The following is a 21,407-nucleotide window of genomic DNA, read 5'->3' on the forward strand; positions in this document are numbered from 1 at the left end:
CATATTAAATTATGTATAAATGCACGATTTTTTTACTATAAAGAAAATGTATGAATGATGTTAAGCAACAGAGTTCTTCAAGCAGCCTTTTTAAATGCCAGAAGAGTAAGCATAGATTCCTAAATGATATTTATCCCATTATGTCATCAAATCCTAAAACATCCAGAAAAGAGAGAAAATACTCTAATCTCCTCCTAATGCACCTTTCAAAATCTCCACACAACTTGAACAGTTCTGAATATAAAATGGCAACTTCATTTCCAACTGGCTATTTATTATTTAGTATACAGTCTATATAGCTATGCATTCCTTTATAATACATGAAGGAAGCTTTTAATTAGTAAAGTAGTGAAGATTTGACCCTTTAGGCAGCCATGCTGGAGAGCATTTGGAAAGCCTTGTGGAACTGCAGTTTCTGAAGCCTTGCAATGCTATTCGTAGCTACCATTTAGGATTTGCTCCTCAGAGAGAGCAGCTCCCCCTGAATGCAGTAAGGTGTTTGTGTACAAGTGGAAATGGCATACTGGAGCACTCCATGCTGGTGACAGTGCAGGTAATTTCCTTTGTTTAAGAAAATTAAAGAAAAATCACTTTCCAGCTGCCTTACACAAGTACCAATGCACTCTTACAGATTCCAAATAGAAGATAAATGAACCATCTTTTCGAAACAATGTCTTCAAAATTATGTATTACACCTGATATCATCAGTTTTGCAGCTATCTTTGGAAGCTTCTCTGGTTTAGCACCAAACTAAAGAGATAAGCCAACACATACTAGGATCTGCATCGTTGCTTAGAAACAATCAGTTTGGGAATGGCATAATCCTATTAGTCTGAAGAAGACCAAAATTTTAATAGACTTCATGCAATTCAGATGCAAACTCTTCCTCTCAAATCAAATTTTACTACTCATGTAACAGCTTTCCTCTTTTTTCCCTCTCCCTACTAAAGGGCGTACAAAATGCCTCATGGCATCGCAACAATGAATAATGATGTGCTAAACCTTTATTGATTTGCTTGGCATTCTCATAGACTCCCCACTCCCAAAACATATGCACTGAATTACACACTCATGTTTGCAATATTAAAAATGCATTACATTCAAAAGAGAAGATTGGAGAACTTAAAGGATTGTTAATGGAATATAGAGGTCCAGATTATTCAAGCTGGGCTTGGCACAAGAGCACATCTGGGTGCACAGGAGGGATGCTGACACCACAGTTTTAGGGAACTCAACCAGTTGGCATGTCTGATTAGAGTCCTGCTATTGTGAATGGAGAAACACTGGGATCTCCTCTGACAGAGCCAGAGCAGGGGCTCACTTTGCTGTTCTGCTCTTTCTCTGCTGAGTACAGAAGCCTCGCCACCTGAAAAGATGGTTGAAGTTGAGCCGAGCCTCAGGCGTACTCTGATGTATTTTCAGCTGTCTCAGGAGTCAAATCAACACCCTGGGGCTGCTGCAGCACAGGAAGCCCTGTGCTCGTGCTGTGGTGCCAGCATGGAGGGTGCTGACTCCTTTCCTCAGCTCCAGGATATAGTTCTAGTGATGACTCATAAAGACAACTTTCTGAATTCTAAGTGATGCAGATCATCAAGAAAGAAATAGAGGTTGAAGTCTGTAGTCTTGCATAGCTACATTTCCAGTTGCAGGAGTATTGAACTAGGCACTAAAATCCATCTTTATTCAGAGGAGCTCTCATTTACACGCCGAACGCCCTTCCGCTTCAGTGGAGCAGAAACTTGTGTAAAGTGCACCATACACCCAATGCTTTCCCAGTGGAATGACTTCCTGCCTCATGGCTGTGCCTGCTGGCTCCAACCCAGCCAAGAAGGAGAGTTATCTAGCCCTACTGTGTCAGTGTGAAATTCACCTATTGGCTGTGGGCAGCTCCACCTCAACAGATATCACAATCAGAGCTGCTATGACAACCCAGATTCAGTTCATACCTGCTCAGCAGCCACACAAAGGATGGGAGCAGCCTGACCAACAGACCTGCTTTTCACCCCAAGACACTTCTCTCTGAGGCAGGGTTGAGACTTGCAGGGCAGGAATAATGCTGAGATGCTGCTGATGTTGCCTGGGCTGAACTCCATTATCTCAGGCTGTCAAGCAAACTTGCACTTTCGACATTAAAAGCATGAATTGCAAAAGTACAAATGGGAGATGATTCTCAAAAGGCATTTTTATAGCCAGCAGAAAGCTTTATGCCAATTGCTTTAAAAGGCTTTGAAAGTTTTCCAAGACAGCACAACACAGGCCCAGATCACTCCTACTGGTTTAGCTTCATAATTGCCTTCTTTTTCAGTGCATACTTTTGTCTTTAGCTGAGTGTCTCCTACCCTGCTGCCCAAGTCCTCTCTCACTGCCAGTATCCTTCAGGAAGGGATGAACTGAACTTCCTTTCCCACTCCATAATGTGACCTGGCTGTGCCTCAGGTTGCCATGGGCAGAAGCACGAGGTGCACTTACCCAGCTGTGCCCAAAAATATTTCCAATATTCCCTGCATGAAGTATGAAGGACAAAGCCCAGTTCTGAGGCACAGCACAGCTGACTGCCAACTCCTAAAACCTGGAGTAGTCACACAGCATTTGGCAATTTCTGCTTGGCCAACACTACACTTGCAAAGCTTAACCTATTCTGTCACCAAGAATTACACAACCAGTTGAGAAGAGGAAATGTGTGTGCTTCAGCCAGCCCTCCAAGTGCTGGGTTTTACTGAGACAGTTTTATTTCAAGTAACTTGAATAAAAGATCGTACTCTGAGCTCTTCTGGAGGTTCCCAGAAGCCTTTTTTCACCTGCATAATGTCTGTCTTCAGCCAGTGCTGGAGAGCCAATGAATTTTTACAGGCAGCATTTGGATCAGAATTTTTCTAACCTTCTCTGCTGCCATTTCTGCACATGTTGCAGAAGAGCTAGTCTGACCTGAGCTCTCTGAGAGTATCCTAGGCTGTTCTGCTGTTGTCTAGACCTCCTGGACACTTGTATTTCCACCTTGAGATCTCCAGTGGTGCTGTCCTCACACCTACATCCAAGCACTGAGAAAATTTTGAGCTAGCTGCTTCAGAAATGCAAAACAATGGATAATAACCTTTTCTCACTGGTATTCCTCAACTATTTTTTCTCTTAGCAAAAAATCTGCCTTTTTTTCTTGTCTTTTCTACACCTTCAGCACTTTAATAATTGGCCTATTTCTTATTTCTCACTCTTTGGATTTTTTTTTTGTATATTGCATTTTTATGTTGGAAAGATTTCTTGGGTTCTTCAGTGTCTAGGTTCTTCCTTACCATTGTCATGGTTCTCCTTGTTAATATGTTACTCTTAGCTGGCTGTTATTTTTTTATATATATATATATATATATACACACACACACTGTCTACTCTGGAGTTATAGTCCACTCCTTCCAGTTCCCACCCCATACATCCCCAGGCAGTGGGGGGGGGGGGGTGTCTTTCAACTCCACAGGTGATCTGAGTTCTTTTTCTTTGCTTGGCCCTTCAGGAAGCCTGGGTTTGGGAAGGCTGTGGGTACTGTTCATGTGGAGCTCTTTGAGGTATCAGTGCTCATAATGGGCCCTTACGTGCAGTGCTGAGTTTCCAAGGTCTCAGGGCTGAGGTTCATTTGCCTTTTTTTGTCTGAACTTTCCTTAATCTGCCTAGAGCTTTCTTTTAAGCATAGTTAGTTGTATCTGCTATTTTTTTTTTCTTTTCCCCTAATGACTAGGCAGCTATGCTTGACTAGTTTTCCTTTTGCTTGTTTTTGCAGGCTATAAGCATTGTTTACACTGGCAGCAGCAACGAAGATCTATTCCATGCAGAATGAAGCCCCCATGTCTAAGCACAGTGAAGTGGTGTAGAGGAAGGCAGGATGATAGGAAAAAGGGCAGAGTCTGACATGGCAGAGCCCAGGGCTGTAAACAACTCACCAATGGGCAGTTACAGAAATGAAGACCTGGGAGCTGCACAAAGCACATGTCAGGGGTAGAAAACAGCAAAGAAAAAGTACCTAACATAGGTAAGATACAGTTGCAATGCAGAGAGGCAAATCACGGTGTGACCCAAATTAGCAAATTTACAGAAATTATCCCAATTGTCTCCTAAGGGGAGGAGGGAGACGGTAGCAACCTGACAAAGTGCACAGGGGGATGTTGCTCCCCGTCCCCTTGGTATGAAACCATCAATCTGAGCACCCAGAAGGGCAGTGGAAGGAATTGCAAAACACTGGAAGAAGGACCAGACACTAGGAGAGGATACAACAATTTTAGCTGTATTGTTCTTATTGAAACTTTTTCTATAGAAATATTTTCTGCTTTTATTTCCTTTCTTTTCTATATTAAATAGATCTGGATTAATAAGAATTCTTTTGATCAGATCATTTAGATTTCAATTATGCTAACAGCAGATTCTTACCCCTACCCAGAGTGCTTCCTTTTTGTCCATAACAAGATTTTAACATGTTCAATAAGTCCCTGATACTTTGGGGACTGAGGGAATTTCTGATTTCTCTCTCTGTTAACAGCTACACACAGGCACCTGAAGGCACTAACATTCTCACCATTTTCCCAGAGCAATGTGAGTAAGAGTGGGAAAGAGATGCTCAGCAGAGCAGCCATTACAGTCACTGGGCTGGAGTAGCACTTTCACTGAAGCCCTACATAACCTCCCTGCTAGAGAGGATTTCTATTTCCAGTAAGAAACCTCACTTTTCCCCAGGCTGCTGCAGTGCATGCAGATAATTCCCATCAGCTCCTAACAGCTCTATGCTATGTGTTTTAATGTGCTTTTCTGAGTATGACAGAACAAGGTCCTGAGGAGTGTGAGATCACCCCCAGCCCCTTTGGTTTTGCACTGTAGCAAAGGGGCTGCAACACTGTGCTGAGATGTTTTTTAGCCAAGCACCACAGAGCAGAAGAAATCCCCAGCTGATATGGGACATGTAGGATCCATTATCCCTGTTCCTTGCCCACAGAGGCAGAGTCAGCTCTTAGCTGTTCTGGGTTTATGGTCATTTTGCCTGAGGAGAGCAATTTGAAGCAGGTGCAGCATCACCAAGAAATGAGGCCAGTGACCTGGAGTTTCAAAAGGATTTCAGCATCTAGATACAAGTACAACCTTGCTGAAAATACCCCACACTCCTTGGGACACTCCTCCCTCTACTAGTGATTACTTGGAATATTTTTTCCCCTGGTTATTTCAGCCCTTCCAACATTTGATAGAAAATTTCCAGATCTCTGATAGAATTGAGTAATTTAGGAGACAAAATGCCAGCATTTCTTTCTATAAGCACTGAGATAATTCACTGCATTTCCAAAGCTGCTACCTGCAAATCTCACTCAATATCAGCAGCTCCAGTGGGAATTCAGTGCCTCTGAGAGTCCAACAAGGAACAAAACCACAGGCTAAAGACAAACTGCAGAGGATATTGGTGAAAGAAATTGAAGAATAGTTTTCTGAGAGATGTGACATTCCCTGGAGAAAAGGCGGTCCAACCTGGCTGCTGTACAGATTTTTAGGTTGCCTTTGTGAGAAAAACAAATTCTAATTATGAATGTGTACCAAAAAAAGTTTTCACTGGCAGATTATCACCTAAATCCTTTGAAGAAAAAGTGAATTAAAGAGGAATTTGAGTGGGGAAGGAATAGTGCTTGGGTCAGGAGATCAATCCCTTATGCACAGTGTATATGCCTTCACAATGTGCCCACATTTTCCTTGTGTTTCCCAACTTTCTTCCTGCCCTTTAATTTAAGGTTGCATGTTCTGATAGTAAATGTCACACAGCTGCAGAAAGGAAGTCACAGACAGCCTGTAATTTACTGCCAAGCATCACTCTGAAGAAGTTTGCAATTTGTGATAATGGTATTGTTCCTTCAATTCTGTTCTTGTAGCTCATCCTTCATTACATAAAACACTCTACAGAGCCTTCTGTGTTTAGCAGCATTAGCCCCTCAAGCAAGAGATTACAGTAAGAATATTTAAAATTTTATTACTGCAGCTTTTTTTTCAAGTCCCTAGTGGCAGTAAGTACAAGGTATGAGTGGGTGGTGCCAGGAAAAATCATCCTTGTTTGTGTCAGGCAACAAATAAACCCCACATGTATAATACAACCTGACATGATAAACCGTCAGTGCAATTAGCTCTTGGATTAGTAATTTTATAACTCAGCTGTTCAGCAATGACTCAAACCATTGTATGCCATCTTTTAAGATACAAATAACTTTAGCAAGCAAAACAGACACCTGCAATTAATTGTTTCAAAATGCACTTTTCCATTCCAGATATCTGATCTTTTTTCCTGATAAAACAGAAGATTATTTGAATTAAATGGATGGGCTTTACCCAAAGCAGTCTGAGGCTCAGATAGGAGTGTATAATCTGTGTCAGCCCCGGATGGACTGGGGAGGTGCACCTTTGCCTCACAATAGATCATTTCTCTGGTAAAGAATTTGCAATTTACAATTTTCCTAGGTAAGAAATGCATCATCTCTTACCTCTAAGGAGGGGTGTGGGTGTGCACAGAGAATTGCTGCACAGAATCACACAGGCAGGATTCAAAACAGATAGATCTGCTGTTTCTTCAGGTTAAAGCTTTGGTTTGCTCCTAATAATGATACTGGCCAAATCCACACAGGATTCAGATTGGTGAAACCCAAATTTATTTTGATGTGTGATATTGGTCTCGTTGAGTTTGCCCATCAGTGAATCTCTTCAGACACATTAGATGTTATCACCAAGGGGTTCCTAAGAATGGAGGAGTGCTGAGCTCTGCTGCAGAGCCATTATTCAGAGACCACATGCAATTGCCCAGGATCTTTGGCACTTGGCACACAGATTATTCTGCATTGTATCAGTACCCAATGCATCCTCTCAAGTGTTACAGTTAAATAGCTAAGCTTTTCCTCTTCTCTGTTCCAGTATGACTTTTTCTTTTCCCCCAACCAGGATATCCCTTTCCTCTAAAGAAATCATATCCAGTGCCTTTTGAGGAGTCTCTGGTTTACCTTGTTTATAAACCCACTTTATACCATAGCTGAAACCCCACTGCCTTATATCTCATGTCTTTTTTCTCACCTTAGTACAATGAGAAAGAGGGAATCATGCAAGCAAGATCTTCATCTTGGAGATCTGACCCAAAACATGGCCTGTATTCAGACAAGAAAAGTTTCTCAAACTCTGGTAATATATATATAGAACGAAAACAGAAACAGGAATATGAATGTGAATGATCCACCTTTTCCCTAGCAATCATTAGCTGTATTTAATTGAACTGGTCAATAAACTTTTCTGATCTGATAATTTCAGTGAGTGGAATGATCTCAGACTAGGCAGTCAAGTTGATATGGTGTTCATGACTTTAGATTTATTTTTCAAGACCAAATTTTGTAAGGTTCTGTAAAGCTAATATGTTCCTAATCAGGTTAAATATAGAGGTGATACAATTAGAAGGTAGCTCATAGTTAATCAATATTATAAAGGTCTCCAAATGCTTTGGAGGATAGATCATCATATATCATTTTAAATACGAGTAAGATTGGTTGAGAAAAAGTCGTATTTTCAGAAAAATTCTTTGGATTATTTTTTCTTCAAAATGCATTGCTGTCGTGTTCTGACAAGATGAGAAATTCAGTTGCAGAAAAAAAGGAACTGCAAGACTTTGTGAGAGGGCTGAAAAAATCTACAGAAAATGCTTCCTTTGCTTTCTGGAAATCTGTAGCCTCTGCCAGTAATTTTTGTGTGATTGGTCAAGAGTAAATCTAGCAGAAGTTTTACTCAGGCTCTGATTCATTGCAATATAACAGAAGTAAGGAGGGTCCTTTGTGTAATTTTCTCCTCTTTTAGTACTAATATTTGCCTACTTAAGTAATTTCTCAAGTACAATATGCTTTCCTAACACATCCTAACATAGAACTTTTATTTTGATTTCTATAGGAAGTAGTACCTGTGGTTTTCAGAGATTTGTGGCACATGCAGCTGTGCAGGTATGAGGCACCTTTGGGCAGCAAGGTCTGTTTTGGCAGCCCTTATATTCTAGGTATTTCCTAGATTTCCCCAGTTAGCAAAGTGCTCCACAGCAGCAGAGAACCCCAGAAGACATCATGAAACCTATATGAACAAGACATTAAACACCATTTGCAGAATAATATCTTTACTGTCATCTTTGAATGGCTGGCCACATGCAGCTTGACCAGCAAGCTGTGACTTCCATGTCCCCTGCAAACAAACACAACTAGATGGGTGACACTTCAGGCTGGCTGTGAACATTTCACTGACTAGTCCTGACTAGAGGAGAAGAGAGGCTGGGAAAAATGTTGCTTCTGCTTGCTGAGGACAGTTTACCACCATTACTCAGCATTAAGAGATACCAGCCCTAGGAATAGCCTTTTCCAGATATTCCATGAGTCCTTAGGGAGGTGATTGTGTCTCAGAGTGAAGGCACCCTCACATCTCTCCTCTCCTTTTAAAGTGTTTGTGATACCTGCAGATTGGCACCTCACCCTCATCAGGCCCCTCTGAGCCCAACCCAAGAGTAAACACAGACACTGCTGGCAAGACAAAGCCCCATTTACCCAGCAAGAGATAAGTTCAGGTTTCTGTTAGATGATTTGCCAGCAAAGCATAAATACAGTTTTAATCTCAGCCCTGCAACTCGATGTGTCTGTTTGCTTACGCTCTCTTCCCTAAAACTTATCTCTGCTCTCAGATGAAAGGGCTGGAGGCACCATCCCACCATCATGCTGTCAACCTCTGCAGTCCAGACGCAGAAACCACTTCCCCAGGGTCGAGCTGGTTTATAGACCTTAGGACTGGAGTCAGATGTTAGAAGAACATGCTGAGGAGGATATTTAGGAGTCAGGCTAAGGACTACCTGAAATACCTACAGAGTGTCTTTTCCCTGGTGTCCACACCAAATAATGTAATACATTGCTATAACATCTTATGTCCTGTAACTGATCACAAGGGAAAAAATGGTGAAACTCATGTATTTTGCTGTCTACTTGCAGCCCAGATGCCCATTTATATATTTCCTTATTTCCATCCCTCTCCCTCCAGCAAATGTCACAATCAGCACAACAGAGTTTCTGAAGGCCTTGTTTTCCTCTGAGAGCATGAAGTAACCCAAATAATATCACTGGGCAGTGGCTAGAAAGTTTCACGAGGGAGGAGAATTAAGCCAGTTGAATAAACATGGATCAGCTTTGGCTATCACCCCAGGGTGAAATCTCTAGGTCACTTTGGCTGAAAATGACAGTGTGAAATGGGTCAGACATTCAGGCCTTGGCTCGCCATTTTCCAGGCCCTAAAGTCAGTCTTCACAGACAAAGCAAGCAGGGAATGTTTTCCTGCTGACCCACTGGAGTTAATGGGCTCTGGCAGGGGCACAGGGGAGGGATGGAGCCTGCAGAAAGAAGGATGGGGACAATCCATGCTCAGGGAGGACAGAGAGGAGACAGAAGGGAGCAGAGCATTGTTGCAGCAATGGTGAGCTCACGCAGCACCATCCTACTGCACTCCAGTTCTCTGCAGAGCAGACAGAGAGGAATAATTGTGTTTTGAAAAGGCTGGGTTTAAGAGATATGATAAATTTCCTGACTGACACCTCCCTGGTAAATGTATATAAATTCCCTTGGATAACATGCCACTTGGAGAATTACAGGCTGTGAGTGCTTGGGTAAGTTTTACTGCTTTGGTTTCAGTGGGCTGGCTAATGGCTGTGAAATTCCCTCCCAGCTCCTAGTTTGAGCACTACACCCACAATTGAAAAGCACTCACATGTTTACCCCCATGTTAGCTAAAGGAAGAGGCTACATGGGCTGTATGTTATGTTATATTCCTTGATGGAGCTAGAGAGATACCAGAAAGCTCACTTCAGCAGCAAAGCTATAACTTTAAGAGAAAAAAATACACAGAAAACCTTTTCCAACAAAAAAAAACAACCAAAGAAAAACAAAACAAATGAACATGAAAAACCCCAAAAAACCAAACCAAACAAACAAAAATCACAAAAAGCCAAACAAAAAACAGCAAATGAGCTTTGAGCACCAGGAATGATAAAGTCCTAATTCTGCAAAGATATTATCAGCAGCCACTCTGCAGCATCTATTGTTTTTATTCATAAGCTCCCTCCTGTATCTTTGTCTCTTTTACTACATCAATTTCTGTCTACTGAGAAATTCCTTGGTTCCCAAATCAGGCTGAAGCCACTGTAACCCCTGGATACACTTGAAAGCAGCTGATTCTGATTTGTTTTTTGCTCAATTATCTCACATTTACTCCCTTGACCTCTTGAAAAGATACCATTCAAAGACTCTGAAAAGAAGCTCTGACTTTCTAGTTACATAAACTTTCAAACAAAAGGCGTGCATAATTAGATCACCCAAATTTGTGCAGTAGCAGAAGCCTTATTAACAGAGAACAACCCTGGAAAGTCGGCTTTTTCCTAACCCATGCAGAACTACAGTGCTCTGAGGCTGAAATGCTGAGAACACTTGGACAGTACTTACCTACTGCAGTCTTGTAGATGACATAATGCTGTTAATTAATGGACTCCAGAGAGTCTCTTTTGTTTGTCTTTGTCTACAAGCTCATTTAAGTAAGAACATTTCAACCACTGACTCAAACTCTCTTTGAGGGGCCAGTTCTGCATTGCATTTGCAGATGGACAGCCAGCACATAAACAGAGTGAAATAGCTGTATGGCAAAACAGGCCCATGGGGACTTTTCTCCATCCCAGGGAGCTCAGCTCATTTGGAAGGAGGCCAGTGGCCTTGCAGAGGCACAGAGTGGTGCATCTGGAGGACTGAAGAGCATGCTTGACTCAGATCTTGCATCCCTGCAGACACACAGCTGTGGTGTACTCTGGGCAAAAGCTGTGGGAGCACAAAAGGCAGAGTTGAAAGCACAGCTGGGCCCAGCTGTGTGCAGGGACACAGAGTGTGCTGGGGTGTGTAGGATGGTGGAGGAATATCTGAGTGTTCCACAAGGAAATGCCTGCGAGCAAGGTGCCTGCTCTGCCCCTGTAGTCAAGGCAGTCTCTGGCTTTTGGGGACAATTTTACTTCTCTTAAAGTGAACATTATTTTAGATGTGTTAGATGGTTGGCAGCTGCAAAGGATGTGTCTACATCATTGTTCTGGTTGGACCGCAAGTGAGCTTTAGAGAAAGTGAATCTCCTGATCAGCTCCATGGAGTTTCCCACGGACTTTAAACACTCTTCCCAGGATCCTTCTCTATAATTTAGGGGAGCTTCAGGCAGTCAAACTCTGAATTGTCAAATTCTGAAGCTTGGCAAAGGAGCCTTTTCCCTCCCTGAAGGTGATATACTTTGTTCTTCCTGAGCAGCAGCCCCAAAGCCGGGTCGATGAAGTCTGACCAGGACATTAAAGGAGAGCCTGGAAGGGTGGCAGTGGCAGATGAGGTGAGGATGGATTTAAGCCCTCATGAACTTATTTGATCTCAAGTAAGTGCAGAGCTGACTGTTTTCTCATGGACATGTGATGAATCCCAGGGTCACCAGAGCCTCAGTCCAGCTGATAGACTATTGAGCACCTCCCATCATTCCTTAACTGGGTCAAGGGTACAGCTGGGAAGGGGAATTCAATTTGAAAACTATAGTTTGGTGAGAAAGTATTGATTTCTCTTTCTCTTTTATTTCTGACATTGTAGACATTTGTCACCCAATCCTATTTTTTTCTTAGAAAAGAGATACTTCAATGGATAGTCCTCTGGAGTTACAAGGAAAATATTTTCATAAAAAGAAAATTAATTTCTTTGAGCTCAAAACATCACTGAAAATTAATGTGCATCTAATAAGAAGTTCACTGTCCAAAAGCAATGATGTTGAATTTTGATGGGGTTTTTGGGTGTTGGTTTTGGATTTTTTTTCAATCTGTGTGGGTATCGTGGAGGTCCTCCTTCTTCTTTCTCAGAGATAGAGGAGATCTATGTGAGTGCTCTGCCTGCCTGCACCAAAGGCTCAATCACCCTCTTGTCCTCCATCAAAATGATTCAACTTTCTCAAAAAGGCAAAGCAGGAACCATGTGTTTCTGGAAACAAAATCTGGCACTGCCCAAATAGCCTTAGTCATGTCCCACATTCTCCTGGCTCTTCAGTGAGCCCCTTGGACACATCCCTGTGGTTGTTGCTTTCATGTACACTGACTGCAGCACCTTAGCATAGGGAGCAACTCTTCTTTTGATATTTGTACAGAATTTCACAGGATGATGTTTAGGGTAGCTTGGTTTTGGTTTCTTGGGTTTTGTTGTTGGTTGGGGTTTTTTGATTGCTTGTTTCAAGGTTTGGGGTTTTTTTGGTTTGTTGGTTTTTTTTGGTTTTGTTTTGGTTTTTGTTCATTGTCTTTCAGAAGGTACCCTAGAAAGAAATGCAAAAATAAATAAAAGAAGAAAGCAGAAGAAGATATTTACACAAGCTCTTCAGAAAAGTAATTGTCCTTTGGCAACATGTCTAACATAACACAGTTCTGAACTAGGCAGGTGCTCACTAGAGGAAGAGGGTGATCCTACCTTTTGGGAAGCTTTTTGGTAGGCTGCTCTCCCAGCCACTTTCTCAAGCAGCAAACTAGAAATGGAGCTGCCTTGGTGCTTATGGCTTTTAGCTCTAGGGAACCAGTGCTCTCAACTCTGACTTCCTGGCTGACAGGGAAGGCAAGAAAACTATGAGTTTATCTTCATCCCCCTGAGCAAATCTGCTACCAGCTATGGTGCAGCAATCTCCACTTTGTGCTTCGATGTGATGCCCTCTGAGGTCTGGAGAGGGGATCCTTCCCTCTCCTGCCAGTGCTCCATGTTCAGCTGGAGGGCTGCAACATTCTCACCTCCTGATCTCTCACTGTGCAGGACCTGCTGCATGCAGCAGGACACAGCCTACGGACACAAGGTTCTTGGGAGGGGAATGTGGGGGAGACCAAAGCTACACAAGGCCTGCTCCACTCTCCCCTCACAGTCCCACCCTCAAGGATTTCCCTGCTCCCATCCCTCCTGCTGAACATCATCCCACAGCTTTACCCTGGCAAGAGACTTTCTTGCTTGCTGCCTGCCCATTGACTTTCTCTGGCACCTCTTGAGTCCCTGCTTCCCATCTGCTTCCCTCAAAAGCCTGGCAGCCCAAAACCTTTGGCTCAGCAAAGATGCTGAGGGGATTCCACTGTAGCCTCTCATAGCAGCCTGCTCTCCTCCTCTTTGCCTTCTCCCCAATGCCTTGGGAGGCCATGCACTTTCCATGGAGCCAAGAGCCAGCCTCAGGCAAGATTTTTTGTGGCTTGAAAACATTTGCTGGAAGCACGAGGGCACAGGAGGAGAAGAGCAGGCTGCTGTGTGTTGGACACTTCAGTCTGCTCTTGGGCCATCACAGGAACTTCTGAGCTTGGCAAAGTTCAGGCCCTTTCCAGCTTCAACCAGTCTTGGCAAAAACAGTGTCTGCCACTCGGGAGGTTGTTGTGGACTGGAAGAAAGAGGCAGTTAATGTAATTCTGCTCCTTAACCTCCTGTGACAAGGCTTGGAGAGAAGAAAGGGGGGAAAAAAAGGTGTGATGGGAAGAGGAGGAGGGAGTGGGAAATATCTCAACACTTTAATGAAGACTTTTCAAAATGTCTCGCACCTTGTCCCTGAATTCAGATCTCTTCCAGAAATGAACACTGAGGAATGTGGTGCTGTTTTCCAGGCAGCCAGGGTGATAATGCAAGATACTGGCACTGGTACATATGTTTTGGTTGATCTGTTTTCTTTTGTTGAAGTTCAAAAAGCATGGTTCAAAAGGTCTAAATTTGCACTTCAGACCTTGGGAAAAGAAGTTCCTTCTCTTGGAGGAGGAAGGCTGGTTTTGAAACAAAATTAATATTTTTCTTCTGTGAGGCTGTTAGAAACTGACTTTACAGTGAATAATTTTTAAAACATTTTGGGTGGAAGACATTGCAGCCATTTTTTTGTTGCAACGCACTGGAATCACTGAAATTATCCTTCAGGTATAGCAGCCTTCCCAAGACCTATTGACAACCTCCTGGCATAAACCCATTGAAAGGACACCACACTCCCAAGGTGAGGGATCCTGAGATAGCCCCTTCTTCTTCTCTCTGCCAGAGCTCTGTGCCCACCACAGCCCACCTTTTCCACTGGCACCCACCAGTCAGGACAGGGCTCCAGGTCCCCCAGGAAATCCACAGGGAATCATCTCCCTCTTACGGTGCGATCCCGTACTACACTCGGGTGCGCCTCTCCCAGCTCCCCGGGGCTCGCTGGAGCGGGCAGGCGGGGCAGCAAATCCACAGCAAGAGGGATCTGACATGGGCATGGGCTGGGAGATGGAAGAGGGGATAGCTGCTGGGGAGGAGAACGAGGGCAGAAAGGCGATGATGAGGATGATCAGTCTCTGAGGGAAATGGGAGGCGGAGATCACCCGCAGCTGCTCAGGACTGGAGCCAGTGATGCAGAGCTCCCAGACAGTCCTTTCCACACCAAATGTAAAAAAAAAATTCTTCCTTTTCCCGAAGGCTGTTCTGGGGCACAAGGTCCCTCCGCAAGGTGAGGGAGTGGCACAGCTCTGTCTGTCATCGCACAGGTGAACACTCACCTGGCATGAGGCTGGGGGCATAGCCCTCACCAGCCCACCCAAACTCTGACAAATTCTGTGTATTTCTTGTTGGCAGAGCTGCTCTGCCTGGCAGGGCCTGCGAGGCTCTCTCTGGAGCGGGGGCTGTGGCTGTGGGCAGGAGCTGGGGAAGGCGCTGTGCCCTCAGCCCCGGCTCTCGGCCGCGCCTCACACCCCCGCCTCACGGCCCCAGCTCTCGGCCCTAGCTCCCAGGCCCGGCTCACGGCCCCGGCTCTCACACCCAGCTCTCGGCATCGGCTCCCGGCCCCGGCTCACAGCCCCGCTATGATCGCCGAGGCAGACCTTGGCGTCTCCGCCTGATGCCTGCGCGGGGAAGAAGTCAACAAAGCCTGCCAAAACCATCCCTGCAGCTGCAGGGAGTGCCAGGAAGGCTGGGGCAGGGCCGGCCGGCCGGGCAGTGCGGTGCTGCCCCGTGGAGAGGCCTCTGTCGCTGTCTGTCGGGGAAGCACAGCAGCTCCCTGCCGGCCGGGAAAGCGGCTCCAGGGCCTCCTCCCGCAGCCCTGGAGGGAAGCTCCTGCCTGTGCCCAGCCCCTTCCCCAAAACTCTCGGCTGCCCAGGTGCCCTGGAGGTGCGAGCCCAGAGCCTCCGGCACAGCAGCCCCAAACCAGTCAGGCACAGAGGCTGATCCTGGTTTCCATCACCAATCTGGTAAATGGGAAACCTTCATGGAACAGTTGCTGCTATGTCCATGCACCAGCCTTCAAAGAGGAATGCAAATTGTTCAGGTGACAGTGCATTGTTTGCAGAGCTCAGGGCAACTGAGGAGAGCTCACTTCATGATGAATATTTAGAGAGAAAAACCAACTGAGATGAATAAGAATTTACAGTGAATATGGTTACATTAATTCAAAAACTGAGCTGTCCCATTTGCTCTTCACACTCCATGATTTTCATAGACCTCTCCAGGTCTGACTGATTACTTTAAAGCCAGACTGTGTCCCATTGACACAAGCAGCACTCACAAATGTAGTTCATGCACAGTGCTCAGCAGCAGTGCAGGGGCAGGTGCCACACACAGGTGCCACACATAGGTGCCACACACAGCTGCCTGGAGCTCACGATGTGGGCACAGCCTGTGCCAGAGACACTGACCCTCCACAGAGCTCCTCTCTGCTTCCCACATCCCAACAGCATCTCCCAGAGCTCAGCTAATCTGACACTTATTAATTACACCTTACAGCCAGGTGCTCATCCTTTGAGATGGATCTGAGAGCTATCCAGGGGTTGGTGGCTGGGGCTGGATTTCACAGGCTGCTCCTGGGCCCAGTCCTTGTCTGCCTATTTTGCCCCTGGATTAAATCATCTTGATGCACTGCAGCAGGAGTTAACGAGAAAAGCTGAAAAAAGTTGAACCTGGGTATATATTTTGGCTATGCTCATCCCTTCACAATCCTGAAGAGTGGCCAAGTGCTTAAGTGCTGTTTCTTTTGTTGGGTACATTCTTAACAGTGTGAAGGCTCCTTGCTCAACAAATCAGCAATAAAGATAATGAATCTCAAGGTGAATTCCAAAACGCTGAGGTCTTCTACTTACAAGTTTTCCCACTTTTTGCAAAAAAGTGAAAGCTGCAGTTCTCATGTAATGGCATGAATTTACAGACTAGCAACAGCAGCCTAGCTTCCAACATCCCATTAACACATGGAGTGTAGGGGGGAAATAACTCACTTCCAAACTGCCCAGGCACCTTCCCTCTAGCTCTGCCAGGAGACACCACACCTGGGCAGTGCTTCTGCACCAGTCATGTTGCTCTCTAAGTGAAATCTCTGGACCCAGAGACCTGTTGATCCCCACAAAACCAAGCCAGAAAGGAGGAGATGGAAATCTGCAAATCCTGGATCCTCATTTTCAGTAATTCCTCCAGGCTCCCAGTCTTGCTCAGTAAAAGGTCAGCATTCACTGCACCATGTATTCTGCAGGAGAAAGATCCCTTGCAACCCTGCCTGCCCTTCGTGTGGAGTTAAAACACGATTTCTCATTAACCTCTTGTCTATTTTGGCTTAATAGGGTACATCTCTAATTACACTGAAATTACAGGGAAAAAGGAAAAGAAAATCTGAGTGTTTATTTGCTATTCTGGAGTAACAGTCTCTGAGTAATGCTACCTACTGATAAAATGGATGAAAATAAAACAGACAATATGGAATTTAATGGATAGTCATGGTCGAGCAAGCAGAGGTAAACACATCCTACTGAAGTCGTAATTTAGCAGGGAAAGTGACGGGGGGGGAAAGAAGAGCAAGAAGGATTTCTGCTGCTAGGGGAGATGGTGATGGAGAGGGAAGAGAAATACCTGCAAAGAGATTAGTGAAAATCACCAAGCATTTTGTTCACAGCCAGTATCTCATTCATGCTCCCAGAGCACAGGTGTGTGGGAGCTCTCTGTCGCACCTGGAGGGAGCGTTTGGATTATTCAGATTTCTTTGTGTGACCAACTCCTCCCAAGGGAGCTTTTAGGAGCTGCAGTGATGGAAACTGCATGCAGCAGGCTGGGGGCTGCCAGTGGCAAGCTGTCTCTCCCAGCACTGGCAGCCACATGGCATTGCTCCCGGCCACCAACTAGGTGACATTCCATTCTGTGCAAATGACACTGACTACAAGGGAACGAGCAGCTGGAAATTCAGAGAGTCATAATTGGGAAGGCTGAGGGGCCATTGCCATCAGCTGCCCACCCTCCTGTGTAACTGGCCATAAAACTGCAGCCGGGAGCTCCCGCAGCCAGCCCAGCAATTCCTGCCTGAGCAGGAGGGAATCTGGGAGAAAGACACTCTGTCTTCATTAAAATCCTGATGTTTGTCATAAATCCTGGCTGAGAGCTCCCAAGGGCTGATGCCTCTCACAGAATTCATACCTTATTGTTGCTTAGGGTTTGCTCCTGCCCACAGGGTTCCTTACCTGCGTTACTTCCAGAGCTCCCCTCCAAAACCCAAACCTCATATTTAATTGTTCCGGTGTTTGACAGGCTTGGAGACCAATGCTGGTTGTGGACTAGATTCACCCATTTCCCTGAGCAAACAAGGGGCACGGGATCACCCACCCAGAGTATTCAGGACATTCATCCAATATATTTTGCACAAATGATTTGCTGAGCCCTCATCTAAAAGGGTTCAGCAGGTGCCTGTGCTCCCAGTAAGGGTGTACAGGGAAAAGCAAGAAGGAGAGGGAGAGCTGAGAGGACTGACCCAGAGCTGATTAAGGAGAAGACTGCTGGCAGTGTGACAAGCCTCACTGGGGACTGAGGACTGAAAGAAACCAAAACAAAAAGAGCCCGTTTTGGGAAGCACCGAGAGCCCGTTTTGGGAAGCACCGAGTGCTGAGGGAGAGATAAGAAAAAGGGGTTTGAAACAGAGATGCCAGCTGGGGGGAACTCTGTGCCTGGACTGGGGGCCAGGAAGCTGCTCTCAGGTGCTGGGAGCAGGATGCTGCAGGAGGCACTGCCACTCACCAAGCACGGGAGAGCAGGGCAGGGCAGGGGAGCTGAGAGTTTCTCAGCATTCCCACCAGGCAGAGCCTGACCTCCCATTCCCATGGCAACCCTGGCCCTGGTGCGGCGCAGGGAGGCAGACGGAGGCATTAATTTCCCAGCAAAGCCCTCTCGGAGCCTCGGCACGCGCGAGGGTTGCTGGGGGAACCGTAACTTTTTAATCACACTGCATTAAGGGTTTTATTACTCTGCATATTTATAAGGGCTGGTTTATTCAGATCCAGAGAGAGAGAGAGAGAGAGAGGGATTTGCTATTTTTACTGTCTCTTTCAGATTACCCCAGACTTTTCCCTGCATGGATGCTGGTGCAGGTGACCAGGGTACCACTGCTATAGGCAGATGGGATGCAAAATAGTTCCAGTGTGTGCAAGCAACACAGCAAACAGAGATGCCAAACAGAGAACTGCAAAGTATGTGAAGGGGGAGATCACTGAGGTGGCAGATCAGTGCCTGATATAATACATCAAATTTCTGTGGCTTTTGAGTGAAAAGAAAACTGGGATAAATTTTAGCAGGGTGTTTTACATAAATGGCAGCTACAAACATATGAACAACCAAAAACAAAAAATAAAAGCCCAATTAGCTACTTTATGGAAAGACTGAGGAACAAATGCAACCCAGAAGAGTTTTTCTTCTCTCCCGAGCCTTTTGCACATCTCTGTTACTCCCACTCCTGGCCTGTATAGCTTTGCTCAAAAACCTATTTAAAAAGCTTTTAGGAAAACATCAGCATTAGTCTTTGTTTGAATCAGCTGGAAAAAATGACCTTTCCTGAACATTTGGAAAGGCACAAGAGTGACTGACCTAAAGAAACCCTTGGAGGTTGTCCTGGACTCAAGGCTCAGACAGGCTTGTTTCCTTGGATGTAGCTGTAGTGCTGTTAAAGCACTATGTCCCTCCAAACTTGCACCCCACAGACCTGAGTATATTTAGGCTTCCTGCTGAGGCACTTGGCCCATTGGAGAGGCTGGAAAGGGGTGTGGGATGCCAGGGCCAGGCATCTCCTTTGGCCCTGGCAAGGACCAGGAGAGGTGCTGTGAGGCTGCGTGCAGCCCACACAGGCTGAGTGCTTTGGCTGCCCCTGCCAAACCAGACAAACAGATGAGCTCATGCCAAGCAAAGTCTCTTCTGAAAGTAGCGGGAAAACAAAAAACTGTCAGCTTTGTGACACATGCTTTGGAAAATCCCTTCCAGTGCTCCTGTCATCCCAAGCTCCATCCCAGACAGGCTGAGCAGCTGGCCGTGCCTCAGCCCAGGCTGCTACTGCCAGCCCCATCTGTGGCAATGATGTGTCAGGATAGAAACAAGATCTGCAGCTCCTTTTCTGCTCTGCCTGCTGGGTCTTTGAAGAGGACTGCAGGCATCAGAAACACCAGAGACTCTGCAGGGGGTAAGAGCTGGTTTGTTTATTCCAATCCAATAATTATTGGGAAGAGAAGTCAAAACCAGGAGCTAGTAGCATGTGTACCATGGTGGGCTGCACAGATTGGGGTGCTCCCACTGCTCATGTTTGTCCTTTCCTCCATCTGCTCTCCTTTCTGTCTCTGCCAACAATTCCACAGCTCCCTAGGCCCTTCCCACTCCCTTCAGCAATGCCCACACTATTGGTGGTACCTGCACCAGGAGCTGTGGTAGCAGCAGCCAGTGCCCCAGGGGTTCTGGCACCTTTGCTCTCTCATCTCCTCCTCTAACCCTGCCAGCTCAGTGTCTCCTCTCCCTCACTTTGTTCCAAGGCTGATGATTTCCAAATTTTTGAAGATTTCGGGCCTTGACTGTCAGGCAATGATCAGGCAAAGGCATCCCATATCAAAAGGCTCCAGCTGTGCTGGGCGAGTGGCCACACTGAGGACTGAGGGGGCTGAGCAGAGCACATTTGCCAGGCTGCAGCCACAGAGTGACCTTCATGTGGTGGCTCAGGGACAGCTGCCCCTACTGTGTGAGACTGCTTGTCATAGAGGAGCAGCCACCCTTGGTCACACCAAATGTCCATCTGACCCCACAGCTTGTCCCTACCAGCCACAGATGCCATGAGAGGAGGGTGAGGACAGGGTGAACCCACTCCAGCACCTTCCCAGCCTCTCCTCCCCACCCATGCAACCTTCTGGGCCAGAGTTACTATCTCTGTAGGCAATAGAGTTTAAATTATTTTCCTTTCATGACTTTTTCCTGCCATGTTTTGAAGCTGTGGCTGGCACTGGCAGGCTCCCATGGCAGAGCCCCACTGTGTAATGACATGCAGTGTGAAAGCACCTCTCTGTTTGAAGCTGCTGCCTCCTGCCTCCAAGCTGCTCCATGCCTCCAAGGTGTTGGCTGGGAAAAGGCAATGAATGGCTATGGCCTATTTGCTGTCCCCAGGCCTCTTCTATCAGCTTTTTTGGCTGGAAACCAGTCCCTTTTCCCTGCTATTGCAACTGCTCTACACCTTTAACCAGGAACTGGCTGTGTGGGGTGGGCTGTCTGGGGCAGAGGCTGAGAGCCCATTCCTGGCCCAGGCTGGCACCTGCAGCTGCACTCAGCTAGTCACCAGTGCTGGATGTGATCCTGGCCACACGGCTGGGCAAGGGACAGCACTCACACCTCACCCCACAGCCTTGTGCAGTCACTGCCAGTGCTGTGATGCCGTTACTTCTCAGTGCCCTTTTCTTCTCCATTGAGCCAGTAACTTAGGAGCATACAAGATATTTTTAGACCTAACTTAGAAGTGCTTCAGGTCTGCATTAGGGTGACTCTGCTGCCAGTGCTGTTTACTTTAGTTTTACAATCAAACTGTGCAATTACAGCCCTGAACAGCTTTTAGAGTCTGCATTTCCTTGTCATGCTGTCAGAGTTTGCAGGCAGCGCTGTCTATAAAGCACTTTGCACACCCAGGTACGTGTCTGAAGGTTTTCTAAAGCAGATGGAGAATAAAGCCCTGGGCTGTCACACCTCTTTCCTCTGTCTGCTTGTAAAAGCACCTTCCTGTGCCCTTGGTAACACTGCCTCATTGCCAGAGGAGCCGGCACGCTCTGCTGGGGATGCTCCCCATGATGACAGCTCGCGAAGGATTGCTGCAGGATTTGGGTCATGGCCGGAGCACAGGGTGCCATTTTCTCCCTAATGAAAGTCTCTCTCACAGCTTTTTCCTTTCAGAGGAAGAAATCTTTGCAGCTCACAGAGCCATTTGTACTGGTTTAATGATGCTCAAGACATTTATCCTAGGGAAGAGTTCTGCCTGAGCTCCCTGTTTACTTCAAACCCAGTTATTTATAACAACCTTTCCTCCAGTTCTTGAATCCTTCACCTGCACGAACATCTCCTCTAGATCAT

This window comes from Zonotrichia leucophrys, chromosome 1 (assembly GCF_028769735.1).
Source record: "Zonotrichia leucophrys gambelii isolate GWCS_2022_RI chromosome 1, RI_Zleu_2.0, whole genome shotgun sequence".
NCBI lineage: Eukaryota > Metazoa > Chordata > Aves > Passeriformes > Passerellidae > Zonotrichia > Zonotrichia leucophrys.